Here is a 10,505-nt window from a genome sequence, read left to right on the forward strand (position 1 = left end):
ACCTCGATGAACTAAAGACGACCTCGATGGAAATAGAAAGCTCGGACCCACAACTGTCAACAACCAAGGATTGTCTGGATATGAGGAGGAAACAGCTATAGAGGGTCGTTTGGGGCTGTGGTCGACGCGGCTACTGGTTGCAAGCTTGCGAGGGGTCGTTTGGGCAGTGGTTCATGGCGGGAGGCGTCGCTGGACTGGGGGTCATTTGGCAACGTCGGAGTTCAGTGATGGTGCTTGGACGTGAGGTTGGTGGGTTGCTGATGGAGAAGAACGTAAAGCAGCAGTTGGTGGACTGCCGGTGGTGGTGCTTGGACGTGGTGTTTGGACGTGAGGTGGTGGCGATGGTTGGAGTTTGGACGTGAGAGGGTGGCTGGATAACGCAGCGGCAGTTACTGCTGCTTGACCTGAAATGAGGGGTCGTTTGGTGAAGATGGTGAGGCTACTGGTCGACGGAGGGAGCTCGTTGCGACGGGGGTGCGTCTAGTTTGTGATGGAGGTGGTTTTGTCGATGGTTATGGCGTTTGGACAGTGGGTCGGGGACAGTAATGACGGAGAAGCTGGACGGGATGGGTGGAGTTGGTTACGACGAGGAAGATGAAGCAGGAAGGGGTCGTTCGGATGTGAGGAGGAAACAACTATGGAGTAGGGTTTTGAAGTGGAACGATGGTGGTGGTGTTTGGACCGTCGGGTGGAGGGTGGTTTTGGGTGGTTTCCGTTCGTTCTTCTTCTTTTCTTGAGGAAGAAGATGAACAATGATCGCCGGGTTTAATGGAGGATCGCCGGACTGGTTGGATGGAGCTAGGAGGAGGAGGAGTGGTCGCGCGGGTGGTGACGACGATGGAGGTGGGAGCTGTTCGTTGCTAGGTTTTTCTTTGCTTTCGTTTTCTTCTTCTTTCTGAAGAAGAAAGTTGAACAGTGCAGCCTTTTTTTCTAAAAAAAAATTCCAAAGTCCCCTCCCTCTTGGCTTGTTTGTCCGTGCATTTGTATAGTTTTTGCCAAGACAAATGAGCCCCACGCGTGGTGGGGTTCGAGACTTGTGTCCCCCACGCGTGGTGGTGTTCCCCGTGTATCGTGTTTCGTCCGTGTTCCCCACGCGTGTCCCCTCATGTGTGGTGGACTCGGATTATTATGGGCTAGGTCCGAAATTAGGCCTAAAAGCGGGTGATTTGAACCCGAATATTATTCTTTTGCCCGGACCCGAGAAATAGGAACACGTTGCTTAACTAGTCCTATGTAAGCAAAATAACTACCAAAAAATAAGACTAGTATTTAAACAAAACTATATCTTTTTAAATATTTTTTCAAGATTTAAAATAGCTACAAAATATTAATAAAACTATTTTTTTGTAATTTTCGTTTTTAAAATATTAAGATAAAATATGAAGTAATATTTTTGTATTTTTCAAAGTTAAAATGACAATAAAACATTAATAGAACTATATTTTTTGTAATTTTCGAAATTATATAAAGTACAAAAATAAAGTGCAATTTTTGTATTTTTTCAAGTTTATGAGAGATACATAAACTAAAATTTATATATATATTTTTTGTAATTTTTCTTTTTGCAACGAAATAAAGTAAAAATAGTTAAAATAGCTATATTAGACCTAAATTACATATTTATGCTAAAAATGTGAAAATTCTCGGGGAGGGTCAAAAATCCGGTGTCTACAGCTGCCCCTCTTTGACTGGAAACACGAAGAGTTTTCCGACAAAGAACGACTAGACATGTTTTTGACCCGACCATTACTTGGACGGACTACACTAAGGAAATGGAGGGAATGTGACCGAGCCCTGGTATCTGAGCTGCCTACATATCCTTGGTTATACAGGAATCAGGCCACGTGTAGTTCGAAAAATGAGAGAGAGATGGTAGAGTGTACCGAGGTGAAGAGCCGATCGAGGTGCCGTTCCGTTGAGGTTCCGGTCCGCGGTCCTGTCATTACAACAAAAATGAAAACTGAAAAAGACTAACTAAGCCTATCAGCTACTAGTTACAAGGATTCCTATCTTTAAGTCTTCTGAAACTTGATCTTGAGTCTTGAATGGTGCTTCATACAGACTTTGGATTTGAACCTTGCCACTTGCTAGTTGTAGGTGCTAGTTCTTGAGCAGACCATATTTGTTCTGCCTACATATCCTTGAGCATACCTTGATACCTTTTTTGTGTCCAGCTTTTGTTGACTACCTCAGCATGTTGACTCGCCTTCTTGAGGCGAGCTTCTGCTATTTATAACTTGGTTGAATGCTGATGATTTTAGCTGTAGCCTTCTGCTTCCCGGTGCTGGGGATTCCTATTGTTTCCTGCGGGGGATTCCTGTTGTATTCCTCTGCTTTATTGATTCTAAGTGTGCTCCCTTCTCATATGAGCGGGCTTTTGGCTTCAATACTTCAATTGTATTCCCTTATTCTCCAGGTGGGTGCCTGATTTCTATTTCTTTTCTTTATCCTTGTTCTCCAGGTGGACGCCTGATTTCTTCCTTGTCGGCTTGCGTTTTCCTCCGATGCTTTTATTTTGTGAACTTGAGGGATGGTACGAGCCTTTTGCTCCTCTGAGTACCAGTTTTCATTTTGCTTGATCCGCTGGGGACATGACCTTCTTCATCAAGCCTTTCAATGGTTCCTTCGGCGGTATGGCTCTCTTCATCAGATTTGCCACGCTGGGCATGACTCAATGTTTACAAGCTGTTTCTTTCAAAATGCGTCCTTACGCGTCCTTTTGACTCGTGTGCCTGAGTTTGCCGCCCTCTGCTTTCCGGCGCTGGGGATTTTTATTGTTACCTGCTGGATATTCCTGTTGTAACCTTCTGCCTTCCGGTGGGGTTACTGCTCTCAAAACCTAAAATATTTAAACTAAAACATAAAAATATTCCTCTCGTTATACAGGTGGGTGCCTATTTAAACTAAGACATGAAAATTATTCCTCTCGTTATAAAGGTGGGCGCCAATTTAAACTACGCCTGAAAATTATTCCTCTCGTTATACAGGTGGGCGCCTATTTAAACTAAGACATGAAAATTATTCCTCTCGTTATACAGGTGGGCGCCTATTTAAACTAAGACATGAAAATATTCCTCTCGTTATACAGGTGGGCGCCTATTTAAACTAAGACATGAAAATTATTCCTCTCGTTATACAGGTGGGCGCCTATTTAAACTAAGACTGAAAATTATTCCTCTCGTTATACAGGTGGGCGCCTATTTAAACTAAGACATGAAAAATATTCCTCTCGTTATACAGGTGGGCGCCTATTTAAACTAAGACTGAAAAATATTCCTCTCATTATACAGGTGGGCGCCTATTTAAACTAAGACTGAAAATTATTCCTCTCGTTATACAGGTGGGCGCCTATTTAAACTACGACTGAAAATTATTCCTCTCGTTATACAGGTGCGCGTCCTTTTGACTCGTGTGCCTGAGTTTGCCGCTTTCTGCTTCCCGGTACTGGGGATTTTTATTGTTCCCTGCTGGATATTCATGTTGTAACCTTCTACCTTCCAGTGGGGTTACTGCTCTCAAAACCTGAAATATTTAAACTAAAACATAAAAATATTCCTCTCGTTATACAGGTGGGCGCCTATTTAAACTAAGACATGAAAATTATTCCTCTCGTTATACAGGTGGGCGCCTATTTAAACTAAGACTGAAAATTATTCCTCTCGTTATACAGGTGGGCGCCTATTTAAACTAAGACATGAAATTTATTCCTCTCGTTATACAGGTGGGCGCCTATTTAAACTAAGACATGAAAATTATTCCTCTCGTTATACAGGTGGGCGCCTATTTAAACTAAGACATGAAAAATATTCCTCTCGTTATACAGGTGGGCGCCTATTTAAACTAAGACATGAAAATATTCCTCTCGTTATACAGGTGGGCGCCTATTTAAACTAAGACTGAAAATTATTCCTCTCGTTATACAGGTGGGCGCCTATTTAAACTAAGACTGAAAATTATTCCTCTCGTTATACAGGTGGGCGCCTATTTAAACTAAGACTGAAAATTATTCCTCTCGTTATACAGGTGGGCGCCTATTTAAACTAAGACAGATTTGATTTTGTTTTCCCGTTCCTCCGAGAAAATTTTTGACAATGGCAGAAAATTTTCTGCCCCTGTTTTGGTGACCTTTCTGGTATCGCGTTCCTCTGCCTTTATCGACCTTTATTTTCCTGCAGCAGACAGAAAGACTTAATTAGTTTTAATCATGGTGGGGCAACGGTGATCTTTCCGTTGGGGGATGATTTCTCCCTTTTCTTTTCCTTGCTCTGTGCACCAATAACTGGTTGGTGGACGACGTCGCTTGCTGGGGTGGTTTTTCCATTTAACCCCCTTTCTGCTTCTCTTTTTAGGACATGCCGTGGGAGTCTGCTTTTAATCCCGAAATTACCCCCCTTCAGGAGTTCACTTCCCCCGGAATTGTGAGGCATAGAAGTGCATTTCCTGGGGATATCTTGCACTGGATTGATTTCCCTTTCTTGTGGCGTCTGACCACTTTGGACTGGTAGTAAACTTTGAAAAATCTCTTTCAACACGAATTCTTAGAAAGAAAAACGAAAGAAATAGAAAAAAGAAGAAAATCTTTCTGAACCAATACTTGGTGGAAAAAAGGAAAAGAGAAAAACTTATCTGGACAACAGGACTGGTCCTTGTGATCATGACGTGCACCATAGATTCCCGACCCAGTCTATTTGTATCAATCAACTTGCCAGATGACCTTACTTGCTGGAGATAAATGGGCGTCCATTTCTCTGCGAACGCGGATCCCTTTTGTTGATCTGTCGCGTCGCCTCATAGTGCCCTTCGAGGGGTTTTCACTAATGAGACTCTCTCTTTTCTCTCAGCTCCCGGCGCCTTATGGTGCCTGTGAAGGTTTTCACCAATAAGACTCTCTCGTTTTATATCCCTCATCTTTCGTCGCCTTGTGGTGCCTGCGAAGGTTTTCACCGCCAAGACTCTCTCATTTTATTATATATTTTCAACGGAGGATGGGAGTGCTGTCGATGTGACCCTCTCTTCTGGAGATCAATTCATTTCCCGTTTTATGCTCCTCTTCTTTGCCGGGGATCAGTGTATTACTCTCGGCTTTATTTGCCTGACTTGGCGCCTCTTGGATATTGATCGGGAGGTCTTTTGGACGTCGATGTTGATTTCGGTGTGGGCTAAAAGAAAGGCTATCAAAATAAAATAACTTGATGGGTGATACGCTACAACTTTTGGAATCAAAACTTTGTTGGAACCATAAAACATAACCTCTGCCCCAGTTTTTCTTGCTTGGGGGATTTTATTTTTACTCTATGTTGAATTATGTGCGTTCGCACACTGTGCCTATCATGCATACTTGTGTATACTATGCACACTATGTACTCTATGATGCACACTATGACCGAGTCGTGAGGCGCCTACGTATCCTTTTTGAGGAATCAGGTCAAACGTAGTTCCCGCTGTTTTGTGCTTTTTATCTTCTTCTTTTCCTTTTTCTTTTTTTTTTCTTTTTTTCATTTTCTCTTAAAATTTTCTCTTCTTCTTCTTTCTCTTTTCATATCTTTTCCGTTAGTGATTCCAAAAGAGGGGTATGAAAGAATAACTTAAAGCTCAAAAGGGGAAAACAAGGGTAAAAGTGTTTGGATAGAAGAAAGAATTGCCTCCGTCATTTCATTATCCAATAAGTACAAAGTACAAACGAACGAACCAACAACTGCCATAATCAAAAGAAATTACGCATAATATCTCTTGACTGCATCCGAATTGATAGCCATGTCAACACATCTTCCCTCGATATCCGTTAAACACAAAGCTCCATTGGACAATACTCTGGTCACGATATAAGGCCCTTGCCAATTTGGGGCGAACTTGCCTTTTGCCTCGACCTGGTGTGGGAGGATCTTCTTCAATACCTGCTGCCCTACTTCAAACTTCCTGGGGCATACCTTCTTATTATATGTTCTTGCCATTCTCTTCTGATACAGCTGACCATGGCACACCGCTGCCAATCTTTTCTCGTCTATCAAGCTCAACTGTTCCAATCGAGCTTTGACCCATTCGTCATCATCGATCTCGGCTTCAACGACAATCTGGAGGGACGGAATTTCGACCTCCGCCGGTATTACGGCCTCAGTTCCGTACACCAACAAATAAGGAGTTGTACCTATGGAAGTCTGGACTGCAGTGTGGTAACCCAACAAAGCAAAGGGTAATCTCTCGTGCCATTATCTGGACCCTTCCACCATCTTTCGCAGTATCTTCTTGATGTTCTTATTGGTTGCTTCGACCGCTCCATTCGCCTTGGGACGATATGGGGTGGAATTGCGGTGTGTAATCTTGAATTGTTGGCATACCTCTCTCATCAGGCTACTGTTAAGATTCGCACCGTTATCCGTAATGATTACTTTTGGGATCCCAAATCTGCAGATGATATGGGAGTGCACAAAATCCACCACTGCCTTTTTAGTTACCGACTTGAAGGTTTTAGCCTCAACCCATTTGGTGAAGTAATCAATGGTTACTAGAATGAACCTATGACCATTGGATGTTGCTGGCTCGATAGGTCCAATGACATCCATGCCTCATGCCACAAACGGCCAGGGTGCTGACATCGTATGTAACTCTGTTGGCGGAGAATGAATCCGATCTCCATGTATCTAACACTGATGGCATTTCCTCACGAAAGTGATACAGTCATGTTCCATGGTGAGCCAATAAAACCCTGCCCGAAGGATCTTCCTTGCCAATACATATCCGCTCATATGTGGCCCGCAAACTCCAGCATGTACCTCTGCCATAACCGTCGTGGCTTGACCGACATCTATACATCTCAACAATCCCAAATCTGGGGTCCTTTTGTATAGCACTCCTGCGCTGAGGAAGAAACCATTTGACAAACGCCGAAGGGCTCTTTTTTGGTCTCCAGTGGCCTGTTCCGGATATATCCCCATTCGGAGGTATTCTTTGATATCATGAAACCAGGGCTCGCCATCTGCTTCCTCTTCTACGGCGTTGCAATAAGCGTGCTGATCACGGACCTGGATGTGCAGAGGATCAACATACATTTTGTCAGGGTGGTGCAACATTGATGCTAAGGTGGCCAATGCATCCGCAACCTCGTTATGAACTCTCGGGATATGTTTGAATTTTACCGATCGAAATTGCTTGCTCAGATCGTGCAAGCATTGTCGATAAGGTATGAGTTTCAAGTCCCGTGTTTCCCATTCACCCTGAATCTGATGTACCAAGAGGTCCGAGTCTCCCAAGACCAAGACGTCTTGGACATCCATGTCCGCAGCCAATCGTAGACCTAAAATGCAAGCTTCATACTCGGCCATATTATTGGTGCAATAGAAGCGTAGTTGAGCCGTAACAGGATAATGGCGTCCCGTTTCAGAAATGAGTACTGCTCCTATTCCAACCCCTTTCGCATTTGCAGCTCCATCAAAGAAAAGCTTCCAACCCGGTTCCTCGGGTAACTCCAGCTCATTTGTATGCATTACCTCTTCGTCGGGGAAATACGTTCTTAAAGGCTCGTATTTTTCATCAACAGGATTCTCTGCCAAATGATCGGCCAGCGCCTAGGCTTTCATGGCTGTCCTCGTCACATAGACGATATCGAACTCTGTGAGCAAAATTTGCCATTTTGCCAACCTCCATGTGGGCATAGGTTTCTGAAAGATATACTTCAATGGGTCCAAACGGGATATTAGATAAGTAGGTACGAGGACAGGTAGTGTTTCAACTTCTGAGCTACCCAAGTTAGGGCGCAACATGTTTTCTCGAGTTGAGTGTACTTGACTTCATATACTGTGAATTTCTTGCTAAGATAGTAGATGGCCTGCTTCTTCCTTCCTGTGTCATCATGTTGCCCCAGTACACAACCAAAAGAATTTTCCAGGACCGTCAGATAAAGAATTAAAGGCTTCCCTGGCTGAGGCGGGACCAATATGGGTGGATTAGACAGATACCCTTTGATTTGGTCGAAAGCCCCTTGACACTCTGCCGTCCAACTTACCGCAGCATCTTTTCTCAGCAACCGAAATATGGGCTCACAAGTTGCCGTGAGTTGAGTGATGAACCTGCTGATGTAATTGAGTCTACCCAGCAAACTCATTACCTCTGTTTTGTTCTTTGGCGGTGGCAGATCTCGGATGGATTCGATTTTGGATGGGTCTAACTCAATCCCCCGTCGACTGACGATGAATCCTAACAACTTTCCTGATGGAACCCCGAATGCGCATTTGGCCGGGTTAAGCTTGATATCATACCTTCGGAGTCTTTGGAAGAATCTCCTTAGGTCTGCTATATGGTCTTCCTGACGCCAAGACTTTATGATCACATCATCGACGTACACCTCAATTTCTTTGTGTATTATGTCGTGAAACACAGCAGTCATCGCTCGCATGTACGTTGCCCCGGCATTTTTTAGTCCGAACGGCATTACCCGATAGCAGTAAGTTCCCCATGGCGTGATAAATGCTGTCTTTTCCGCATCTCCTTCGTCCATTAGGATCTGATGATAACCCGCATAGCAATCCACAAATGATCCGATCTCGCGCCCAGCGCAATTATCGATCAAGATATGGATGTTGGGTAATGGAAAGTTGTCCTTGGGACTGGCTTTGTTGAGGTTGCGGTAGTCGACGCACACCCTGATTTTCCCGTCCTTCTTTGGAACTGGTACCACATTGGCCAACCACTCGGGATATCGAGTGACCCGAATGACCTTCGCCTGCAACTGCTTAATCACCTCTTCTTTGATCTTTACACTCATTTATGTTTTAAATTTCCTTAGCTTTTGCTTGACCGGAGGGTATGCCGGGTCAGTGGGCAATTTGTGAACCACTAAGTTGGTGCTTAATCCTGGCATATCATCATATGACCATGCAAAAACATCTTTGAATTCCATGAGGGTTTTGATCAATTCTTCCCTGTCATTCGGCTCAATATGGATGCTGATTTTGGTTTCTCGGACATTATCAGCGTCCCCTAGATTCACAGCCTCAGTGTCATTTAGGTTAGGTTTGGGTTTTTCTTCAATTTGGCGCAGTTCTCGGTTTATCTCTTCGAAGGCTTTATCTTCGTCATTTTCAGATTCATCGTCGCAAACGACCTCTTATGTCATTAAGTCGGATTCAGATTGATTTATTAGACTAGGTCGACGATCCGTTGTGCATGCCGTGTCATTAGAACCAGTAAAAAGAGAACTGTTCAGAAAGAAAAAGAACAAACAAAATTAAAATGGGCAAAAGGAGAGAACTTTATTAAACTTGCGGGATAAAAGGGTTCACACTTTTACAAAACAAAAGTAAAAATTTGGATTACACCCTCGAATAATCCGAACAAAACAAAACAAACAAAACATAAATCAAAGCCTACTACCAAGACTCCCCTCGGACAGGAAGAGGAGTAACCGTCCAGTTGTTGGTTTTGGCCTTAGGCCCAACTGTATCTCTGCTCTGCTGGAACCTTCTCCAGCTTCTACCATACTGACATCAGCGAATAGCCTCTCGAAACTCTGATTCAGGTCCCCATCCATACCAATCAATGGTCCTAGGATCTTCGGGACTGGCGACCCCTTGGCACTGGCTCTGACAAAGGACCTTGAGAGACGTGGCACCGGTTTGGGCAGAAACCAGAACCTCTTCTTCATTTTTCGCGCTTGCTTCCTATCTGCTGCGGTTGGTTTGAACCCCAATCCGAAAGTTTCCAGATTTTTAGGCAGGGTGACAGGTTGGACAATCCCCTGAAGCTCGACTCCCAGGCCTCTTCCCGGCACAAATCCATTACCCAGCATTTCCGAGACCATCATGACTGTCGCGGCAGCTACCCTAGGGTGCGGGATGATTTCTCCTTCAAAAATTTTGTTTGCCGACACTGTATCGAAAATCTGGTAGACCCAAGGACCTTTGTCATCATCGGTCTCTATGAAAGGTACAATGGCGCCACCCATGGTGCACGCCGTGTCCTCGCCGTGTAGCACGACCTCTTGCCTTTCCCACTCGAACTTCACCATCTGATGTAGGGTGGAGGGCACTGCTTTGGCTGCATGAATCCATGGTCGTCCTAACAGAAGGTTATAAGATACTGTGGCATCTAGCACCTGGAATTCCATGGTGAATAGGACTGGACCGATGGTCAATTCAAGTACAACATCCCCTACCGTGGCTGTTCCATTTCCGTCGAATCCTCGGACGCAGATGCTATTCTTGTGAATTCTTCCGTGATCGACCTTTAACTGGTTCAGAGTGGATAATGGGCAGATATTGGCACTTGAACCGTTATCCACCAATGCCCGAGTAACTACCGAGTTTTCACATTTGACAGTTAGGTAAAAAGCTTTATTATGCTCTGTACCTTCCATCGGCAGGTCATCATCTGAGAATGTTACCCTGTTCACCTCGAAAATCTTGTTGGCAATGGTTTCCAGGTGGTTTATAGAAATCTCGTTGGGCACATGAGCTTCATTCAATATCTTCATCAGGGCCCGACGATGCTCCTCAGAATGGATCAGTAATGAC

This window comes from Nicotiana tabacum, chromosome 10, assembly GCF_000715075.1.
Source record: "Nicotiana tabacum cultivar K326 chromosome 10, ASM71507v2, whole genome shotgun sequence".
Taxonomy (NCBI): Eukaryota; Viridiplantae; Streptophyta; class Magnoliopsida; order Solanales; family Solanaceae; genus Nicotiana; species Nicotiana tabacum.